This window comes from Myodes glareolus, chromosome 2 (assembly GCF_982192425.1).
Source record: "Myodes glareolus chromosome 2, mMyoGla1.1, whole genome shotgun sequence".
In the NCBI taxonomy this organism is placed as follows: Eukaryota; Metazoa; Chordata; class Mammalia; order Rodentia; family Cricetidae; genus Myodes; species Myodes glareolus.
In genome coordinates, this window is record NC_142027.1 from 9,630,685 (window position 1) to 9,654,435 (window position 23,751).

At 47.3% G+C, this 23,751-nt stretch overlaps 1 long non-coding RNA gene across 1 annotated transcript; it reads right to left on the reverse strand.

Annotated features, from left to right (window-relative positions):
- Window positions 1-5,329: 5,329 nt before the first annotated feature.
- LOC125392618 (uncharacterized) lies at window positions 5,330-6,341 on the reverse strand. The gene is made up of 2 exons (XR_007229584.2): window positions 6,228-6,341; window positions 5,330-5,645 (listed from the first exon to the last, which is right to left on the reverse strand). It is a non-coding gene; the product is annotated as an uncharacterized LOC125392618 (long non-coding RNA).
- Between the last annotated feature and the right edge of the window lie 17,410 nt (window positions 6,342-23,751).

Here is a 23,751-nt window from a genome sequence, read left to right on the forward strand (position 1 = left end):
AGGTTCGTAAGTGGTGGGAGGCATCTACCCATGTGACAAACCAGCCCAAGATTTAGGGCTTAAATCAGCAATCTGATTCTGGGGAGGGGAGCTATACACAAGGATATCATGACAGCATTGTAATAAAAGCTGTCCTAAATGACGGACCAGTGCACAATGGAGCCAGGATTTACCCACAGCCCTTCTGCCTCGACTTCATAGATCAAAATGAACACAGTGGGTTGAAAGGTTGGAGGTCATAGGCTCCAATCAAGTCCATAACTAATCCCACCGCTGGGTCGGCATCATTGCCCATTTTGGCACATTTACGAAAACTCCCTTACAGAACTCTTCACTGGGCACAGGGCAGTGGCTCACACCGTGAGCTTATAGGACTAGGCTATGCAGTATGTGAGAATTTAAAGTCAGGCCCTGGGGTTCCAAAGCTTTAGGTCCTCATGCAAAGGAGAAATACCATGTGGTGACTTAACAAAGATTTGTACAGCCCCTAGTCAGTGTCCTGGACTGACCAAGTTGCCGGAGCACCCTGCAGGTGAAGGAGGCACCATGGTCCCTGTTGTCATGGAGCCCAAAGACTTCAAAGAATACCAGAGGCAACACAGTCATGCAGTCAAAGCTCAGCCTTGGCTGGTAGAAAACCCTGGATTAATTGGAATTCCTTCTGCCATGCTTGGTCCTCTGGAAGCTGCTTAAGCAAAAACAATTTGGCAGCAGATGCAGCGGGTAGCCGAGCTTTCCCTTCTGCTGTGGTTTGACTCCAGCCCATGCTGTCTGTTTGCTGGAGTCTCATTCTATAACCTTTGACCTCTGCTCTCCTTAGTGGTGTTTTGCAACCGCAGAGTCCGGCTTCTGCTCCTCTGACCTGACCGCTAAGCCAGGAGAATTTCACCTCCAAACAACTGACTCCTCCACATATGCACTGGTTCCAGATCTGTCAGGCCAGGCCCAGACTGCACATCAACCCTGAGTGGGGTTCACGGTCCACTTTCTATCACGTGATAAATACCATGACCAAAAACAGTTTGGGAAGGAGAGCATTTACTTGGCTCACATAAGCAAGCTGATCGCAACTCATCATTGAGCAGAACCAGGGGGGGAGCAGAAACAGGAAGCTGGAGGCAGGAACTGAAGCAGAGGCTTGTGAGGGAGGGGATCGCTGCTTAAAGGCTTGTGTAGTGTCCCTCTGTCGTTCACCCCCCCCCCCCATGTCTTGCTAAGCCTGCTTTTTTATAAAATTCAGGACCACCTCCCCAGGAGCAGCCCCACCCACAGAGGGCTGGGCCCTCCCTCATCAATCGTTAAGCAAGAAAATGCCCCCACAGACAGTTTTTCAAATGAGGTTTCCTCTTCCCAGGTGACCTCTGCTTGTGCTGTTCCCAGAAAACTAACCAGCCCAATGGGTCTAGTTGCACCCTTAAGCCCAGGTGGACTTAGGTTGGGGGAGGGAGCCCACCTCCATCTCCCGTCCTCCGTGTGGAGCTAATACTAAGGTGAGGAGAGAATGTTGGGTAACTACTGTTGTTCCCATGACTGCCTGTTACAAGGGCTACTCCAGGAAGCGGCGACTCTGGCTGCACAGGGATGCATGGGCTGATAGTCAACATGGCCATGCATGTGTCAGATCAGGGCTGTTCCAATACACCACTGGCACAATCCACAGATAGCCCACTCTACTGGTTCCTTCATATCCCGTAACTCTGGCAGCCCTGCCATCAGGATGTGCATAGACATGAGCGTGGGGAGTCGCTTCCCTCTCTCGCTGTGCTACCCGCGTAAATCCTGGTGGGTCCGAGCAGATGGCGGCCGAGTTCTAGAAGAGCTCTCTGTGTTGAGGAGAGGACAGTCTGCTAGGGACAGCTGGTACCACAGTGGTCTGTCCCCATCCCCAAACCATGGATTCAGGGCCTGGCATTAACGGGGCAGGCTCAGGAGCTGGATGGCACTGCCAAGCACAGCCCCCTGTGCTGAACTGGTCTATGGCTGTTCTTGATGTGCCTCACTTTCACCGTTTGTAATGGCAAAACCAGAAAACCAAGCCTGCTCTCTAGAGGTGGCCCCTCCACCCACTGATGACTGTGGCCGTCACATGGTGCTGTCACTTGGTGGACCAAGGGGTAGCTGAGTCATCTGCTTGAGCTGGTTGGAAGTTTAACTCCATGTAATATTTCAGTCTGGAGAGAGATTTCCCCACTCTTCCTTGGAATCATGACCCTAACTCTCTTCTGTAATTTTGAGAAAGAGAGGAGGACACACAAATGTAGGAAGCCGTGGGTCAGCAGCTGGGCTGGGCAGGTCTTAGAACCAGTCTCCAGGACAAACTGTTGATCCTGTCTTTGATACTTCCCCTCCCACACACCGGCAAGGTTCAGAGAGAGAGAGAGAGAGAGACGTCACATAAGCAGTGTTCAGGGGTGGGTATTATTTTGTTGCTTAGTTTGCACACCGCCCCAAAGCTTCATTAAGAGTGCAGAAAGGGTGAATGGGAGATGGGAGGTGAGGAACCCGGAATGGGTGTCTCCTAAGAGGCTACATGGCGCTTACTCCTGAAGAAGACTCCAGGGCTCCGGGTCCCCTTCCTCTCTTGACTCTGACTCTGGGTTATAATCTTTTGTTCCCCCTCCCTCCACTTACTATCTGCATGATGAGGCAATTCAGTCTTGCTAAAACCGTGTTACACCATTTGAACTTTGAACCTACGAAAGTGTGAGGCTGAAATTACTTCTTCTCCTTCCAAGTTAGTTGCCTGAGGCTTTTCCTTGTGGTAAGGAAAGGATGGCCAATACAAGGAGTGAAAGGAAAACAGAACTCAAAGCAAAAATTCTAGCAAGCTCCTTGGGAATGCCCCAGTTTAAACCATCCCTAGCTTTGCTTTCTTGACTTCAGCTTTGTTTCGTCAAGGGAGGAATATACAGCTTTTCTCCCATCCCCAGCCCTCCTGGCCTCCATATTCTTATGCTTCCTGGGTGGTGGGAGGCTATGATAGCCTGAACACCAAGAGTAAGGCTGAACATATGTGAACCTTCCCTAATCCTGCTAATCTCTCTTCAAAACCCTTTCTCCCACTGTAGGCAGCATCCAGACTGCAAAAAGAGAACTGAGCCAGCCCCAGCATTTTAATAACAAATAATCCCTGCCTAAGGGGGAGGAGGAGACAGCCACCTCAGCTGGAGATGGAGCTGATGGGCTGAGGTAGATAGAAAGAGCTACCCTGTTACCTTGTAATGGCTACCATTCAGGGCCAGATGAGATCTGAATGCACGGAGAAATACAGTTTGCTGTGAAACTGGAAGCGGTGCTTTCACGGCGGCTGCTGATAGTAACTAGTTGTGACACAGAATTACCAGCTGCTCTATGGCAGTAGGAGCCATGCATGTCCTTTGAAGTTATTTAGAGAAACCGAATGGACTCGACAGACTTGGCTTGTGATCTGCAGGTCCATTCGGATGTGATATTAAGTTGAGACTTCTCTCTGCATCTCTTTCCCCAAGCCTACAAAGAGCAAGCTGCTCCAGAGAGTGACTGTGTGGTTCTTTACAGTAGGCAGTGTCTCTTCAAGGACGACATGTATTTGTGTGTGTGTGTGTGTGTGTGTGTGTGTGTGCGTGCGTGCGTGTGTGTGTGTGTGCAACCGAGCCCCTCCAGGCCTGAGGTCATGAGGTCAGCCTTGGGTGTCACTTCTCAGGAGCTGTCCACCTTGGTTTGTGAGACAGGGTCTCATGGGTTGACCTGGAGCTCTATGAGTAGAGTAGGCTGGCTAGTCATTACCCCAGGGAACACAGGTCTTTATGTTGTGTGACGCTATTTCTGGGAAGACATGAACAAATGTCTACTCACCCCAGATAGGGGGACCATGACAGACTAAAGTATGGATACCACCAAAGTTCAGGGGGGGGACTTATAGAAATATAGGTGAGGGGTTACTTATAGGAACAGAAATGACCCAAAGACAGCTGCATCGCCAAAGTCCATCTTAGCACAGGTGACAGCAGGCATAAGTAGGAACCCTGGAGCTCACTGCTCAGCCTGCAGGCAGGCAGCTCAGCAGGGTGGAGGGAGGGCAGCTTTTCTTGGAAGCTCAGTTGATCTGAGCTTCTTCCAGGCTGCCTGGCTGGAGCCAGCTCCAAGTAGCTCAGCTGGCCCAAGAGTGACCCTCAGCAGTCTTTACTTCTTCATACTCTTGGGGAGGGAGGGAGCTAGTTAATCTGGTCAGTTATAGGAACTTCTAAAGCTATTTGGAGTGGTTTACTTCCTGTCTTGGCAGCTTCTCTGCAAGATGGCATCTTTCACAGCCCCATGAACATTCTATGTCTTAAAGAGCTTCCCTCCAAGATGGGATGCTTTTATCTTGGAGGAAATTTCTACACAACACTCTACGTCACCACTGCTGGGATTACAAGTGCTTGTCACCATGCCCAGCTTAATTTTGTCATTTTTTTTTTAAATTTTAAATTCTGGGGCTGGAGAGATGGCTCAGTGGTTAAGAGCATTGCCTGCTCTTCCAAAGGTCCTGAGTTCAATTCCCGGCAACCACATGGTGGCTCACAACCATCTGTAATGAGGTCTGGTGCCCTCTTCTGGTCTGCAGACATATACACAGAATATTGTATACATAATAAATAAATAAATATTAAAAAAAATAAATTTTAAATTCTATGTGTATGGGTGTTTTGTCTGCAAGCGTGTTTGTGTGCCGTGTGTGTGCCTGGTGCCCACAGATTTCAAAAGAGGGCATGGGATCCTCTGGAACTGGAATTACAGATGGTTGGGAGCCACCATGTGCTTGCAGGGAGCTGAACCCTGGTTTTCTACAAGAGCAACCAGTGCTCTTCATCATGAACAGTCTCTCCAGCCACCGTGCCCAGCTTTATTACACAGGTCCTGGGGTGTCAAACTTGAACCCTCCTACTAGCCTTCAGCATTTGCAGAGCTAAGATTAGATGACTTTCTAGATTCCATTGCCAGTGTTAACAGTAGAGATTCACCAAGAGTGACTGGTGGCGAGGACCTGTGGGCCAATAAAGTTAACTCTTTCCTCATGACTGTAGCATTGAAAATCAAAACCATAACCCAAAGGACATGCTCCATGCCGAGTCCTGTGTAGAGGCAGTTATCCCAGGCTGGGAGAACACACGTGCAGGTGGCAGACTTGCAATGGCGCCTCTTTTTCTATTGGTTCCATGCCCTGGGCCAAGGAAGCCCCATGAGGGAAAGATGTTGCTATCTACCCCCCGCCCCCAGGATCCTCAGCTCTGCATATCGGTTTATCTTTGTACACTTTCTAGGTAAGTGCAAATATAGACAGACTGACAGACCCGTGGAGAGAGATAAGTATCGTATGTACGTATACAGTTACAGTGTATTTCGCCTTAATTAACTTGATGTATTATAAAGTTAAGAGAGCTTCCTGTTCGTTGTTTAGGCAAGGTTGTGCCCCCCTTGAAAGATCCTACCTCTGGAGAGTTCTGTTACCTCTGCTGAAAAGCAGAGATAGGTAACCCATCCACTTGAAAGTTACAAATTAACAAATCTTGTTGGTGGATACAGTCTTTCCACCAAGGCTACTTGCTTCACTTTTGCCAGAAGAGAGACTTTGTAGCACAAATAATAAAAACCCAGAAACAGATATTGGGGTTCAAGTTGAAGATCTGAAAAACAAAACAGACAAGCCACTTGAGAGTTCTTACCTATTCTCCCAGGGGCGACCCTGTCCTCAGTCTGACTGCAGCTACAATGCCCTCCACCAAACCTCAAACTGCACCCAGACTGTACTGAATTCCTGCCTTATAGGCCTCTCTAGTGCTGGGATCAAAGGTGTGAGCTCTGTTTCTCTTTTTAGACAGATTCAATCTTCTATAGTTCAGGGTGGCCTTGAGTCCTGGGCTTAAAGGTGTGCCACCACTCCCTGGCCTCTAGTGGCTTAGCTCTGCACTCTGATATTCAGGCAAGCTTTATTTATTAAAACACAAACAATATAGCACTATAAGACTTTATTTCTGTTTCTACTTAGAATTCATATTTTTCTCTTTCTCTCTCTCTTCCTCCTTCTCTCCTCCTCTTCCTTCCCCTCGCCCTCTCCTTCCTTCCCTCCTCTTTCTTTCTCTCCTTTCTCCTATTTCTTTGACACAAGGCCTACAATGGAGTCCAGACTCACTCCAGACTGATCTCAAAGTCAAAGTCCTCCTGCCTTCACCCCCAGGTGCTGGAATTATAGGCATACATCACCATACCTGACCTTCTGTCACCTTCTTTTCATATCAGACCATTTCTGAGGCTTCTAGATCACTCTGAATTTAGATGGTGCCCAGAGCACTGCTACTTGTGTTGAGTTTCTTGGATGATTCTGAATTCAGCCCAGTGTTCCATCCACTGTTAGGTGGGCATACGATCAGCAGGATGGAATCCCAGAGCCCAAGACTGGCTTCCAATTCAGCAGGAATGTGGAGTAGTATGACAGCGAAGAAGGAATTGTCACCATGAAGAGTGGAAAGCTGAGTCCCCATGGGGGCTCTTCTCATTAACTTGAGGGCTCCTCTGCATTCTCTATGGACAGCTCCCCCCACCCCCCAGTGGCCCCACTAATACAGTCGGGATGAGAATGGCTGTTTTTGAGAACTACATGAAACTATATGTATGACATGCTTTATAAAATGCGCAGGAAAGCACAGAACCATGAGTTCATCTCCAGGGGCAGCTCATCTGCACAGTGTAAGCATTTTCTGAGAGGAAATAACTCCAGACTTTTTATAGGATACAAGCAAAAAGTGCAGACTGTGGCTGGGTGTGAAATTTCAGGAAATGAAGCATGAATACCCTAAGGGCAAGGGCAGTGACCTTTTCATTTTTGTATCTTCGGCATCTAATGTGATAACTGAATCTTAAAATGTGCTTAATTGATATTTGTTGAAAGGAAAAATGAGGAAGAGATGGAGAGGGAGGATGGAGCACAGTTGGTGCCAGTCTTAGATTGCTGTCACTTCAACAAATACCATAGATAAGCAGCCCCCATCAATAGCACAGGTTCACCCTGGTTCACAATTCTCACAGTTTGGAAGAGTAAGTCCAGGATCAGTCAGCTCACTCCTTCAAGCCTGTCATAGGGTCTTTTTTTTTAATATTTATTTATTATGTATACAATATTCTGTCCATGTGTATGTCTGCAGGCCAGAAGAGGGCACCAGACCCCATTACAGATGGTTGTGAGCCACCATGTGGTTGCTGGGAATTGAACTCAGGACCTTTGGAAGAGCAGGCAAAGCTCTTAACCACTGAGCCATCTCTCCAGCCCTGTCATAGGGTCTTAGTCACTGTCCTATTGCTGTGACACCAGAACTATGGCAAGTCCTTACAGTTTCAGAGGTTTGGTCCATTGCCGTTGTGATGGGAAGCATAGTGGCACTCAGGCAGATATGACGCTGGAGAAGTAGCTGACAGTTCTATGTCCAGATCCAAAGGCAGAGGAAGAGAGAGCCACTGGACCTGGCTTGGGCTTTTGAAACTTCAAAGCCGACCTCCAATGACACTTCCTCTAACAAGGCCACACCTACTTCAACAAACCTACACCTTTCAACTAATGCCATTCCCTGGTGACTAAGCATTTAAATATATGAGCCTGTGGTGGTCATTCTTATTCAAACCACCACATATAGGCAGGATGAGGTGAACCAAAACCACTCACTTCATCATGAGTCAGGATGAGAAGGAAGGAAGGAAAGAAAGGGTGAGTGCCCACTGGGCACAGCTCTGAGGACCTAGGGACCTTCTACAAAGCTCTGACTCTCAAAGGCCACATCTCCCACAACTATCCTCCGCTAGCACCAAGCTAGGGGCAAAACCTTCACTACACAGGTCTTTGGGAAACACTAATCCAAATTATAGGAATATGCACTCTCTCCAGGTTTCAAATAAAGAGAGCTTTAGTTTTTAGTGAATGTAAAAGATTCATAGAGAAGCTACGTGGACATTGTACTGCACAATGTCATTGAAAATTCCTAATTTTCATCAATTAACCACATCCTCAAAAAAGTGTCTTGAAGTGTGAATTCTAAAACCTGTTGTTTTTGTTTTTGTTTTTGTTTTTTAAGACAGCATTACTCTGTACAGTCCTGGCTGTCCTGGAACTCACCTTGTAGACCAGGCTGGCGTCAACTCAGAGATCCACCTACCTATGCCTCCTGAGTGCTGGAATTAAAGGTGTGTGCCACCACTGCCCAGCTCTAAACTCTGTAGATGAAGACTATGCTTTTGTTTCCTGGCTTCCCAGACCCGAATAATCACACAGAAACTATATTAATTACAATACTGTTTGGCCTATTGTTCAGGCTTATTACTAACTAGCTCTTACAACTTAAATTAACCCATAATTCTTGTTTATGTTTAACCACATTGTAATAGGAGGCCGCTTGTTTGTTTCTGGCTGTTCAGCCCAGAAATAACCACATAGAAACTGTATTAATTAAATCTCTGCTTGGTCCGTTAGCTCTAGCTTCTTATTGTCTAACTCTTACATCTTAATTTAACCCATTTCTATTAATCTGTGTATCGCCACATGGCTGTGACTTACCAGCAAGGTTCCATTCAGTGTCTGTCTCTGGTGGGACTACATGGCTTCTCTAAACTCTGCCTTCTTTCTCTCAGCATTCTGTTTAGTTTCCCCTGCCTACCTCTCTTCTGCCCTGCCAGGCCCAAGACAGATTCTTTATTAACCAGTGGCATTGACAGCATACAGAGGGGAAACCCACATCACCACATGACGTTTTTCTCAGTGAGGCATTCTCATCTTGCTTCCTCTGTATCTGTCTGGTGACTGACTCTCTGCCTTCCCTTGTCCCAAAATTTTTAGTCTAGTTTCCCCGGCTATACTTCCTGCTTGCCTACTGTCTAATCAGTGTTTTATTAAGCCAACCACTAGCCCTTATCTCTACCTCAAACCAAAAGGGTGATCCTGTCTCTACAAATCTTCAGACTGAATATTCAGACTGCATTCTCAGACTGCCCTGAGCTCCTGTCTCCATATCCTTCATGCTGCGATTAAAGGCATGGAATCCCAAATGCTAGGATCACCTTTGTGTGAGCCCTATTTCTTTTAGACAGATTCAATCTCAGGTAGCCCAGAGTGGCCTTGAACTCGCAGAGATCCATCTGTCTCTGTCTTCCGAGTGTTGTGACTAAGAGGGGGTGCACCACCACTGCCTGGTTTCGATGGCGAGCTCCTGGCTGAGCTCTGCATTCTGGTCTTCAGGCAAGCTTTGTTTGTTAGGCTACTGCACTGCCTGCCTTCACAGGCAGAACGGAGTAAAGGAAGGACAGCGGCTGATGAGCGCAGCTGAGCCCGGAAGCAGGCTTTGAACCTCCCCACACAGCCGCACGCTCACACAGCTGCCCCCGCTCCGTCATCATGGTGAGTCTGGAATAGCTGGCCGCTGTACTGAGCCTTCAGGTGTGTGGGAGCCTGGACGGACAGCCAAGGATGGGTAGAGCTCATGGCTGGTAGACATTTTGGATATCTGTTGCTTTCAGAGAATGTTTTTAAAAGATAATAAAATAAAAACTCCAAAAGAACTATTTAAAAACTAATTTAGATAAATAATTGGATATGCCCAGTGGCAATAGCATAAAGTTAATGTACTTCCTGGTTCCTAGTTAGTTTTCAACATCAGGTCTGTCTTCCTGGTATCTGGAATAAAGCCCACATTTGTTTTCTCTCTCTCTCTCTCTCTCTCTCTCTCTCTCTCTCTCTCTCTCTCTCTTTCTCATGTATTTCCCCCCTTTTTCTTTTCTTGTTTCTTTGAGACAGGATCTTGCTATGTAGCCAGATTGGTCTCCAATTCAATCCTTCTGCCTCAGCCTCCGGTGTAGTTCTTTTCTTCAGACTTTAAATAAAACCGAGAGACCAGGCTCTGGTAAAACCACCCATCCTTCCTCATTGTCACTGTGGATGATAGAGACTTCCTTTCTCCTTCCCTGTCTGCTTCTCTCCCCACCCCCTTCCCTTCATTCTCTACTTCCTTTCCTCAAAGTTTCTGGTGGGCCTTAAGGCTGGCTACAGGCAAAAGCACCTTGGGGAGAGGCAGAGCCATCTGCAAAGAACTCTGGGTACATCATCTCTAAGCAACTGGGTGAGGAGACACCCAGATTGCTCTCTCGCCTCCTTCCAAGGACAAGCAGGGACCCTCCTGATGATGCTAGTGTGTCTATGTGGCCAACCAGTCTATCTCGACTCCCATGTAGCCCTATTCCCAGACCCCAAGTCCTCTCTGTAGGCTGTGGGGTTGGGGGAATTCTCCCCAGTAGCCAGTCTCTCCTGGGCTCTCCTCCAATGTCCACTCATAATTTATTGGTGGGGGGGGTCCCAGGTCAGAGAGGGAACTGTCTGTTTCTGTTTTAATTCTATTTTACAATGTGGGCTGCCCTCGTGGTCACCTTCTTCTCTGCTCAAGTAGGTAAACACAATGTCCCCATCTTGGTCACCACAGACAAGGGTACTTTCTCTGAGGGCGCCGTGAATTGGCTGCACCCCTGACAGCCGGGAGCGAGGTGATTATCTGGGGCAGATGAGAGCCATTAACAAATGGAGTGTGCCATCTTCAGAGCGCAAATATTTTCCCTGACCATAATACCCTCTTGAGGGGACCTCAAGTGGCCCGGCTTGTCCCCAGCACTCCCAGCCATACCACTGATCGTTTTTTCAGCATCTGCTGGCATTTGCAGGGAGAAGAGGGCAAGTGAGAGGCAGGACCCGAGAGCATCCCAAGAGATCTTGGCCCTTGTGGCCTATTGTACTTTATCTCCAGGACAAAGACACCCCGGGCCTTTCTTAGCAAATCGCTCGAGCTCCTCCATAAATCATGGTCCAGACAAAGCCCCTGAGCTGTGGGCCGGGGCTCTCCGAAGACCTTCTCCGCAGAACCTCTTCTGAGGATGTGTAAGATATGAGAGATTTTTTTTTTTTTATCTGAAAACATTTTGTGTTTCTTCTCCCCGCCCCATACTCTTTGTCACTTTCGTCCTTTCTGCCGGGCTCCGTGTGGAATAGAAGATGCATTAGTAGCCTGAATCAGGGGGATTGTCTCTGCCATCAGACCATTCACACAGGCCCCTCCCTGTTGTAAAACACAAGCCCGGCCAGGAACAGCGGCCCCATTGTGCGGCGCCCATACCACCCAGATTTCACCTCCGTCTTTGCAGGGCCCCCTTTTTTTGTTTCCAGTCAAAAGAAAGCATTTGCTCAGGGGAGGGGGGTGGTGTTCCTATTGCTTCCCCGAACAGAGAGGTTAAAGAAAGATTGATGGGAGAAACCCTACCTAGAAAACGGGGATCCGTTGCTGGCCGGCCAAGGCCAGTTGCTTCATTGTCCCGGGGCCATGTTTTTTGTTAATTATCTCTCACTCTCTCCTTTTATCCAGTAGAAAAGTAGCAAAGGAGGGAGAAAGGAACAGGATATAGAGGTCAGGGGTCCCACTGGGCCACCTAGGTGTTCCATCTGACACTCTGGGGGTGGGTGAGGATGAGGGCGAGGCTTGCAAAATTAGGTTGGAGGCAATTGGTGATCATCTAAATAAGAACGAATTTGATCCTATTATTTATGGTCAAACTTCCCGCCCTTCACCCCATGCTTCGGCCCCTCTACCCTTTCTCCACCTCCCAGGATCTTTATCCCCTTCCCAGATCCAATCTCCTGTCTGTGGCTTCCAATACACACAACACACACACACACACACACACACACACACACACACACACACAGAGAGAGAGAGAGAGAGAGAGAGAGAGAGAGAGAGAGAGAGAGAGAGAATACACTCTTCCTATCTAGTTTTAAGCCCCACAAATCTGGAAGGGTGACTTTGGAAGAGGAGAAGAGGAAAGAAGGGGGCTCCTGACAGAAATCGCTCCAAACAAGAACACGTTGTCAAGGGAATAAGCCTTGGGGAGGGCAGGCATGAGCCACAGCTGCTGGACTTGGCCAGCCTCAGATGCTGGTGGCAACGACAATGGTCCTCGGTGGCAGCGCCCCAGCTCCCAACATAAATAGGGCTCAGCCTGAAAAGGGAGGAAATGGAACAAAACCTTTCCTTGGGTACCACTGGCAGAGAAATGACATCCATTTCAGCTTGGGTGGGGGAGCCAAAGAATCCCCCTGTTTCCCCACATGAGCAAAGACAAGTTCATAACCGGCCAACAAAGTACCTTTGAGATGCAGCTGCGAACCATGAACACACGGCCTTTTTCCACCCAGAGAGACAACCTTGTCTCAACCAGAAAGAAGAGAGCAAAGAGGGGGAGAGAAAAAAAAAAGCACACGCTATTGAAAACCCACGAGATGGGCTAAAAGAAAGGCGGAGGGAAGCCAGGGAAGGCTGACAAGGGGCAGGGAGGAAGGGAAACTCAGGGCTCTTGGCAGATGCAGGAGATAAGCTTCACCTTGTGTAACAAGCCTCTTTGCCTTTCCCGGAGGCCTGGGATGAATGGCTGCACAGATTCTACAGAGAGGGGCTGCCCACTGGCAGCTGGTGGCCAAAGGCAGCCGTCTGGCCAGGAAGGAAGGCCACTGGGCAAGTCCTGGCCTCCAGGTACCCCTTGATACTCTTGGCTCCCAGCACCTCCCAGGATAAGGCAGCTGGTGCCACTGGAGAAGAAAGGCTCTGGAACTGTCCCTTGCCAGGAGGCTAGAGCCAGGCTCCCTGCAGCCAATGACACATTTCCATGATAAGTTCTCGGGGATGGATATGCACTGCCATAAATCATGTGAGCCTATCGCCAGCAATAGTATGAGTATAGGAAAAGATGGACATATACATATGTATTTTAAATGATAAATCTCTCAAATGGCAAGGGTTAAACTGATAAAAATAATTCAGAAATATCATGTATGGGGCTAGAGAGATAGCTCCAGTTGGTCAAGTGTTTGCCATGTTAGCATGAGGACCTAAGTTCAAATCTCCAGAACTCACTTTAAGAATGAAAACCTGGCTGTGATGTGGCGGTGTGTGCCTGTGGTTTCAGTCCTGAGGAGGCAGAGACAGACGGGTAGCCTCTGGAGCTCCCTACTCAGCCAGCCTGGGTGAACTGGGAAGTCGCAGGTTCAGTGAGAGATATTTTCTGGGGGGAAAACAATTACAAAAGCAGTTGAGGAAGACACTTGTCGTCAGTGTCCACATGCGTGCACATGTGTACACACTTAACATAGACACACGAGAAAATGTGTGTTTTCTAGTTAGCTGCATCGCTGTGGTACTTTCCCACCCTGTACATGCATGTCATGTTTCTCCTACCCTCCTCGCCCTTCCCCAATAAACCCTGCAACTCTGCAACCAGGTCTCTCTCCCAAGACTCTGACCAGATGTCCCTGTGAGCTCTGGCCACCAGGTTGTCACCTTAACGGATTGTGATTAGAATATTTAACCTAGTAATATTCTCAGAACCAGGTAAGCATGTGACCAAGTGTGCAGGGCCGTTCCCAGCCTCAAAAAGGAAACGAGGTTTGAGCATTTGTTATAATGTTTATACATTGGTTATAAATTAGTTGTGCGGCTTCCACAGCCCTTATCAATAGCTGCAGGTCTGGTTCCCTACCCCTCGAACAGAGAGCCTCCCCCACAGGCTTCTGGGAGAAGTCCCTTAGGTCCTAGTTGGAGACTTCACTTACCATGTAAGTCTAGCTGGCTTGGGTCTCACTGTGTGGAATGGCTGGCCTCGAACTCACAGAGATACACCTGCTTCTGCCTCCTGAGAGCTGGGATGAAGAGCATGTGCCACCATGATTGGCTTGTATTAGGGATCTCTTTAGCCCTCTGCAGTGTTCAGCCCCATGGACCACAGGTTGTCTTCAGGCCATGGGCTAAGTCTGTTCCCTCGGGGGCATCCGGAACACAAATCAGTCACTAGCTCCCACAGTTCTCCATCAAAACATTCCCTTCCTCCAGAATGAGAATTGTGACACCAGGTTTAACACCAAGGACAAACAGCTTATGCCAAAGAAGAGAGTTGCACCCCCAACACTGTCCTTTGGGGTGAGTCATGAATGGATCAAATAGAACTACCAACACTGGAGAGAAATGTCTGCGCATACTCAAGCTCACTCCCCACCACCACCACCACCACACACAGCGAATTGCTTCACACACCATGGTCATCTACACTACAGACGTTAGAGACCAAATGACAGAAACCCAAGGCACGTGTTGGAAAAAAATGACATCACTGCTGGACTGGTTACAGAGAGTCTCATAAGCAGCGGTTTTTATTTCACCGTCCCTTCGACAAAGACATGGCAGTCAGCACGCCCATGTCTGTTCGTCCGGTGTTCCCAGAAAACAGCTGTGCTGAAACGTCCCCCTCTGTACCACTTTTACTCTCCTCGCATTCTCTCGCTGCTCTTGAGAGTCTGAGGCACAGAGGACAAACAACTGAAAGAATTGGGTGTTTCTCTAAGAGTTCTCAGAGAGTAAAATCTGGACCGTCAACACCGTTAATTTAAGCCCTGCTTTTGTACGTGTGTGCGCTTTGGGTCCCCTGCCCTTTGTCTGTCCGCAAGTCTGTAGCTCCACGAATGTGTGAATGTCCCCAGCCCAGGAGTCAGCTGCTGACTTCTGGCGTGCCGATGTCTTCCAGTTGTCTTAAAACCAATGTCATTGTTCTCGGGAGTGAAGCCTGGCCCTGCTCACTTATTTAATTCATCTTGTGTTCTGTTTTGTTTTCCATCCGCATTAATAATGTCCGCATTATTAAGAATGCCACATATTATATAGTGTTAAAATATTCCCGCATGTTAGTGAACCTCAACTGAAATGGAAGATCCTATAACTCAGTGCTGACGCGGCTACGGGGAAAGTAGGTATGTCATTCTTTGAAACCTGGCACAATGCCTTTTGAGGGCGTTTGGCAGTCAATGTAGGTCAGAGGTCATTTAAATGTTCGTACTCTTTGACCTCCCAATCTCATTCTTCGGAATTTATTTCAAGGAAGTAATTTAAAGAAGAAATGGTGTATGTGCCGATGTATTTATAGCACGGTTATTTATGATAGAATGGAAAGCTGGAGATGGCTTGCAAGGCTCCACAGTGGGAAATGGATAGACAACTGGCAAACAGCGATGGGATTTAGTGGTGGGGGCCTTCCACACAGGCTAAACATTGTAAGTAATCAGAGTCCTGGGAAACGGCACAGCGCCATGCCTACAGAACCTTCGAAAAGACGTTACGACATTTTGCTGTCAATACCAGTGTAGCAAGACGACTTCTGATGCTGAAGAGGCAAAAAGGAGTTGGCGTGGAAGATAGCGGAAATGCCAGCAAGTTTGGTTTAAATGTAAAGTAGCCACAAGCCACATTGTAGCTCTGTTTAATCGCAGAGTTAGATGAGTCAAGGGCAGGTCTGAGACACCAGGCCAGCGTCACCTCATCCATTCATCTCCCTGTTCAGTGTTTCTTTTCTCTTTCTTAAATATTTTTTAATGATTTATCTTACTTTAATTTTTTTATGTGCATTGGTGTGAAGGTGTCAGATCTCGTGGAATTGCATTTTCAGACAGTTGTGAGCTGCCATGTATGTGCTGGGAATTGAACCCAGGTCCTCTGGAAGAGCAGTCAGTGCTCTTAACTGCTGAGCCATCTCTCCAGCCCCCAGTGTTTCTTAATTTGTGTACTTCGTCAAACCACCTGGATTACTTATTTTATACCAAAATTGTTATTATAGTGAGACACTCCTTTTTATGCCTGCATACTAATGCACTCACCTTGATATGGAAGAGCCATACTCTCAGGAAGTGGATGAAGCTGTCTGCAGCCTCGTGACCTCACAGCACGATGCTACCCAGAAGGCAAACATACAATGCTCAGTGCACTTCACTTTATCTAAGGGAGGGGTTTTCTTAGAGAGTAAGACTGGCTGTCACACCTGTGTATACACGCCTGTTTGTGTGACACATGCACGTGCCCAGGCCTCAATCACTCTCCACTGTAGTTTTTGAGACAGGGTTTCTCACTGAACCTGATGCTTGCCACTCAGGTTGGGCATGGCTGACCACTCCAGGGTCTGTGTCTACTTCTCATTCTCCAGTGCTGGGGTTGCAGGTGCATGTTGCCATCCCTTGCTTGTTGTCTTGGGCTCTGGGAGATCAGACTCAGGTGCTCACATTTGTACGGTGGTCACTTTACTGATTGAACCATCTCCCTATAACCCTTAGTCAGCGATATTTTTGAAAACTACTGCATACTCTTTCTTCTACACAGGATGGTGCCCCGGATAGTTTCATGTCATCTTGACATAAGCTGAAGTCATCTGAGAGCGGGGCGCCCCAGTTAAGAAAACGACCCGTCAGGGTGCCATGCGTATGTAGTTGGAATATTGGATTTCGTGGAACAAAGAACAGGGATGAGCAAGCGGCATAACCGATGGGATGCTTCATAATTAAATGGTGTTTATTTAATACTCCCCTGAGAGAAGAACCCTCTGGGGTCTCGGTTTGGGAGATTTCAATGTGTGGTCGGAAGGAATAGGTCTCAGGACCTCACCCTCATCTCCTGTCTTTTCTATGATTCCTGACTTCCTTCATTTTTCCAGCTCCAGACCACCCTAGAATTTAATTGAGATCTTATTTTATTTTTCCAAAGGTCTAACAGGCCGTGCTTGGTGTGGTATTAACTTAAATGGCTTCTTTCTGATGTACTGGGGGTACTTTCATAAACGGATTGCTTCTAGATTAGTAAGGACCAAATCCAAAGCTCATTAGCTGTGAGTACTTAGATCTGCAGATTAATTGCATTCTGGACTCGAGACCCGAACGGTAAAGCCCTGGAACCAAGGTGATGGCATTCCAGAAGCTCTTCACACTTCTTAGCTGTAAAAGTGAGAAAGCGTTGATTGGTCTAGAAATCTGATAATTTGGTGGTGACGAGAAATTTATTTTATAAGTGTTATGGTTCTAATAAAGTATTCATTTGATTAAAAAGAAACAAGGAACCACCTCCAAGACTAGGCAGCAGGCAAGCCTGTTGGGTATTTTCCCAATTAGTTACTGATGGAAGAGGACCCACCCACCAAGGACTGGGTCCCCCTCCATCAGCAGGCTGAGCAAGCAGATGAGCAAGTCAGTAAGCAGCTCCCCTCTATCGCCTCTGCATCAGCTCCCGCCTCCAGGTTCCTGTCCTGTGTGAGTTCCTGCCCTCGTTGCTTTTGATGATGAACTGTCTATGTGGAATTGGGAGTGAAATAAATCCTCTCCTCGAGTCGCTTTTGGCCACGGTGTGTCATCTCAGTACTAGTGACCCTGACCAATACAGAGGGGCCTTCTGTTCGGAGTCTATGTGACAGTCACTGCCACCAATATTAATATCTGAATTGTCCACAGCAGACAGGAGTGAGCTTTGCACATAGCAATGGAGGACACTGGGCAGCACTGTATCAGATGAGGCCAGAGTTGTGTGTGGGGGGAAAACAGAAAGCATCCTGTGTTAATGGGATGCATTTCTTGTCCCCAAATGGATGGTGTGCCCTTATCCCTTTGACTCTGTGCAAGGAACCATTTGGCTCCCAGACTCAGGGCCTGTTCTCCACAGCTCTCTATCAATCACACATTCTGTTTGTCCCTCACTAGCTGTTTGGGGCCAGCCCACCAGCTGCTGTGAAGATATTTGTTTGCGCCCTCAAAGTGGGGGTGAAGACATGTGTGGCATGAGGGAAGGGAAGGAAGAAGCTCCTGGAAGTTTCTCCTGACAGTGTTCTCCCAGCCACATCATCTGCAGAGGAGATGTATGAAAGTTGACCTCAGTCAGCAGGGTTTTGGGGAGTCTCAAATAATATCTTGCTGTCTGGTACAATAAAGCAAAGGAGTTTGTGTTTGTTACACTTCTAAATTGCTCACACTTATAGGATACCAAAGTTGTCTTAAAACTATTAATTTTAGGGGAAATTGCTTTTTGAAGTGTGTACATGTCCCTGCCTTCTTCAGAGTTTTATAAACATAAATTCAACTTTTCCTGGACACTTATCACCAGGACTTAGAACTTAAACATATTTATCTGTAAGCAATTGCCTCCATTTTTGTTCTCTCTCTCTCTCTCTCTCTCTCTCTCTCCACCCCCCCCCCCCCATTCATGTGTGAGTATCTGGGCACTTATGGGGGTGTTCGTGGATGCAGACGCAGACATGTAGAAACCAAGGCAAATGCAGGGAGCTCAGAGACTCAGAGACAGCTTGCATATAGGTCTTTGCCTCTCTTCTTGTTTAAGAGAGGAGTCTCTTGCTGGCTAGTGAACAGTACTGTAAGTTAATTTCTTAATTCTGGTAAGCACTCTGTGGTGTGCGTCTTAGGTTTCTGTGACTGTTACCAAATACCTGGTACAAACAACTTAGGGGAGGAAGAATTGACTTTGTCTCCCAGTTGGGGGCATTAAGAGTCCACCATGAGAGAGAAGACATGGCAGAGTCTGCCAATGGTGGCAGGAACATGTGGTAATAACTTATACCTACTGCTAAACTGGAAGGCAGGAAGTGTGTTAGGACTGTAACCTTCAAGGCTCAGCCCTTAGTGGTTCATTTTCTCTACCTAAGTCCCAACCCCTAAAGGTTTCATAATCCCAGAACCTAGAAGCCAGCTGGGGATCAAGTGTTCAAATAGAAAAGCCTGTTGGGGACGTCTCATATTCAACTATAACAGCATCTGCGATGCTCTTAAAGTGAGTTCGCAGAAAAGAGTAAAACCTGTGCCAGTGTCAGACTCTACAGGCTGACCGGATAGGACTTAATGACTGGAGACAGTTAGAATGCGCAGGTCCAGAATCAAACTACCTTGGGCCGTGTTTGTAATGGATGAATTAGAAATGCTGTAGAATCCCTAGTGGTCGCTGGGGCAGTGGGCCATAGAGACATGGGTAGGCATGTGAGTGCAGAGTGAGAAAGGACTCAGGCTGCCGGCAGGAAGGGGATGGGGGAGAGAGGGGGCGTGGCTTGTCTCTTAAAGAGAAAGAACAGATCATTACAGTGTCAGCTCCGAAATGACTATTGGCCACCTCTGTGTGTGACTGAGCATCCTTGTGACCTCCAGGTAGATCTTTCAGAATATACACGCAGATCCCAAGCTTCTACCAACCCAAATGGTAACAGACAAGACCGTGAGCGGAGAATTAATTCCCTGCTTTGCCCTGATGACAGAATGTTTACACAGTGTATCCAAAAAAAAAAAAGATTCCGTCTTGTTTTCTTACTAAAAAAACTTCATGCTGGGTGGTGGAGGTGCACACCTTTAATCCCATCACTTGGGAGGTAGAGGCAGGCAGATCTCTGTGAGTTCGAGGCCTGCCTGGTCTATAGAGAATGTTTCAGGACAGCCAGAGCTACATAGAGAAACTCTGTCTTGAAAAATCAAAAAAACAAAATAATGAAAAATAAAAACAAAAAACTTTCATGAAACTGTTGCCTTGTCGGAACATGGTCATCATATGACTCTAAAATAGACGGAAGTCTTGTTTTCTTTAAAAAAAATTAAAAATACTATACATTATACTATAGTGTATATATATTATAAAGATTTATTTCAGTTTATGTGTATGAGCAATTTGCTTGCATGTATGTACATGTGCCAAGAGCATGCAATGCCTAGAGAGGTCCTACCAGACAGCTCCCCTAGGACTGGGATTACAGGGAGTTGTGAGCCGCCCTGTGGATACTGAGCACTGAACCTGCCTCTTCAGGACTGGGATTACAGGGAGTTGTGAGCCGCCCTGTGGATACTGAGAACTGAACCTGCCTCTTCAAGGGCAGCAAGTGCTCTTACCTGCTCTGCAACCTCTCCACCCCAGAACTGGGAGCTGGTGTGTGTGTGGCGTGCATGTGTGTGTGCGCGTGCTTGTGCATGTGTTGACAATGCTAACAGAGCAGGCTTGGATAAGAGTCTGCAGAATTCTGTTTACTGTTTATGAGTTTAAAATAAACAGCACTGACTGACTTATCTATTTGTTTGTATATTTGGGGGAGGCAAGATTTTTGCTCTCTCGGTTGGCTTCTGACTACTGGTAATCAACAGGGCAGTGGTTACTTACACCTTTAATTCCCGCACTCGGGAGGCAGAGGCACATAGATCTCTGTGAGTTCGAGGCCAGCCTCGTCTACAAGAGTTAGTTCCAGGACAGGCTCCAAAGCTACAGAGAAACCCTGTCAATAATAATAATAATTCTCCTACCTCAGCCTCCTGAATGCTAGGATTAGAACTCTGAACCAGCAAGTCCAGTCAAATAAACTAGAGTTTTTAAGAAGTACCTCAAATTGGGAGCAAGAGAGCATAATGTGGGGTGAATATGATCAAGATACATTACATACACTCATGCCAATGTCATAATGAAACTCCCTATTACGTATAATTAACATGTGCTAATACAAACCTTAAAGGGTTGCTATGACTTTAAATAGCCAAGAGCAGCTGAAGATGTCCACCAGCGCTTTGGGGTCTAAGTGAACAAAAACGATTCCACGCCGTAAGGAAGAAGATTGCTGCTTTAGGAAGGAGCTGCCAAGAAGTCTTAGCAAATATTAGGCAGGCTTAGAGCTCTGATGTGGGAAGAAACCAATACATTATCCTCAAATGCTAAGGAGCTTATCAATGGCTTTTACTCCTCCATCCTGTTTCCCTGTGCATGAGGAGGAATAAATACAGACAGGGTGGACGCCTGTAGTCGGCTGCTATTCCCATTTTGTTTACCGTTCTGTAAAACTTCCAAAAGCTTGGCTTGGCCGTGAATTCAATAGCAAGGACCAAATTGAAGTAATCAAATCAAGCTCCCGTTATTATGTAAAGCTATTTTCCTGGCCCCCTGCTTTGAGTAAATGGCTCCTATTAACATGCAGATTTGCCGGGGATTACCAGAAAGTCTCTCAAAATAATCATCAGAAGATGTCTTTCTAAAGAAATACTTTTCTCTCTGACTTAGGCCAGGATTCAGTCCATAGAGCTCGCCCCTCTACTCAGGAACAATTCAGCATCGCTCCGTGAGCAGGATGGGGGGGGAAAGAAGACTGCTATTCACAGGGAACCAAAACGAAAATGACTGGAGCTAGTGTCCCCCACTTGCATTCTGTGTTGTAGAACAGCTGACTCTGAAAGAATAACTGAGCAACTAGGAATCCCCCCCCCATCTTATCAAAAAGATCAATAAAGTCATCCTTTGGTGTCTGTTGGGTGCCGGTAGAACGCGCAGTACAACAGACTACCGTTTTGTCTCTTATAAAACGCAGCAGTATCTGCATAGAACCTGCAGACTTCAAGTTCCCACCTTTGACTGAAACCCAGGATCCCATTAGGACCTTAGGCAGTTCTTCGCAGGGCGCTCAAGGAGACTGTGAGAGGCCCTGGCTGGTGGCCCAACCTGCTCCCAGACTAGGAATTTGACTCCTATTTGGGGAAGGAAATATTCCATCTGTACCCCACTCCTCACAGCCCCATACCCTTTAAAGACATGGCAGAGAGGTTTATTGGGACATAAAAACTTTTCACTTACCATTGCCGGAGCCCCACTCTGGTCTGGGTCTTAGTTAGGGTTCCTGTGGCTGTGATGAAACACCATGACCAAAAAGCAAGCAGGGGAGGTCTATTCAGTTTATGCTTCAACATCACAATTCATCAAAGGAAATCAGGATAGGAACTCAAGCAGGGCTGGAATCTGGAGGCTGGAGCTGATGCAGGAGCCATGGAGGGGAGCTGCTTACTGGCTTGCTCATCATGGCTTGCTCAGCCTGCTTTCTGGTAGAACCCAGGACCACCAGCCCAGGAACAGTGTTTTGCTGGAAGTGGCACCCCAGCTCTTGGCATCCATCTACCCAAGGAGTCTGGAATGTTCAGGTGGAAGCCCCACCTCAAGCCCCATCCCCCAACTTTCTCCAAACCCTTTTGCATCTCAGAAAGTCTGCCAAATGACGGTCCCTCCCCCTAGAGATGCTCAAGACCACTACCACAGGGTATTTAACCCTCACCCCGTTTTCTGTTTTTCCTTCCCTGTGTCTTCTCTGGGAAGCTGGAAAAACACCTGGGAGCATTTTATCCATTAAACTCGGTCTTTTTTTTACTTTGGTGTGATTTGGCTTCTGGGCCTGGCAGGTGGAGAGCACTTAGTCGGCAACTGACAATTACCCGATCACCCTGGCAGTGAAACAGGCACCCAGTTCTCGTGATATAGATTCATAAGATCCATGTTCATTTGTGTTCCAGGCTTGGTCCCCAGTGCAGCAGTGTTCAGGTAGTCCTTAGGGGTGGGAGTGAATCTGTCCACTGATGGATTCATAGCTTAATGGATTTTAGGGGAGGGGCATTGTTATAAGAGTGATCTCTCTCTCTTTTTCTCTCTCGCTCTTCCTGACAGCCACGTTGTGACCAGCTTTGCCCTGCTATGCACTTATTTTAGAGTATTCTATCTCACCAGAGGCCCAGGCAACTACCCTAGTCTCCTTTCTGTTGCTGTTATAAATGTCACGACCAAAGGCAGCTTGGGAAAGGGAGGGCTTGTTTCACCTTTACAGTCAACAGTCCATCGTGAAGGGAGTTCAGGGCAGGAACTCAAGGCAGGAGCCACGGAGGAACCCTGCTTAGTGGCTTGCTCCTCATGGCTTACTCAGCCTGCTTTCGTATACAGCCCAGGCCCACCCCCCTCAGGGTGGCACTGCCCCCATCAACCATTGATCAAGAAAACGCCCCACAAACTTGTTCCTGGGCCAGTCTGATAAAGGCATCTGTTGTCTGAGTTTCTGTTCTGCTTGGTTCCCACAGTTGTTAGGTTCTAAAGAATCACACAGAAGTCTACAGTTATAATAGTTATAAACTTATTGGCCCATTAGCTCAGGCTTCTTATTAACTCTTACAACTTATATTAGCCTATTATTCTAGTATATGTTAGCCACATGGATCAGTACCTTTTTCAGTGGGGCAGGTCACATCTTCCTTCTTCTGTGATTGGGACAAAACTGGGGAGGAATGGGTTTCCTCCTTCCCAGAATTCTCTTGTTCTCATTGACCCGCCTCTACTTCCTGTTTGGTTGTCCTGCCTATACTTCCTGCCTGGCTACTGGCCAATCAGCATTTATTTAAAACATAATTGACAGAATATAGACAATTGTCCCGCACCACTTGCATCTTCTCAGTTGAGGTTTCCTTTTCCCATATGACTCCAGCTGGCTCCAGGCTGACAAAGCAAGCCCAGAAACCTAGCCAAGTGGTCATCAGCTAAAACCATGAACCAGCATCAAACATCCTCCTCTTACACTGTTTGTCTCTGCATTTGTCATGAGAATGAGAAGCTGACTAACACACCAGGGATGCAGTTGGCTGCTCAGAACTAGCCTCTGACATGCTGCATCACCACCAGGCCCCTGAAGTATGCTCCCATAGAAGGACAAATGCAGAATAGGCAAAAGCGAACCCAGAGGAATTAGAGACTTCTGCACACATTTCAACAAGGGCACATTTGCTTTTAGATTACTGCAACCTTATTTTTTGAAATGACAAGTGTAGTTTTAATTGTCAACTTAACACAACTTGACCACCTGGGAAAGGATTCTCAATGAGGGATTGTTTGTATTGGGGTGGTTTCCTGGTCTGTCTGTCTGTGTATGTGGGGGCTGTCTTAATTGATGTAGAAAGACCCAGTCCAACATGGGTGGCGGCATTCCCTAGGCAGGGGATCAAGCAAGCAGGCAAGCATATGGGCTTTCATGTCCCTCTTGGATGTGAGGTGACTGGCTTCCTCAACTTTCCGCCTTGATTTCCCCAAAGTA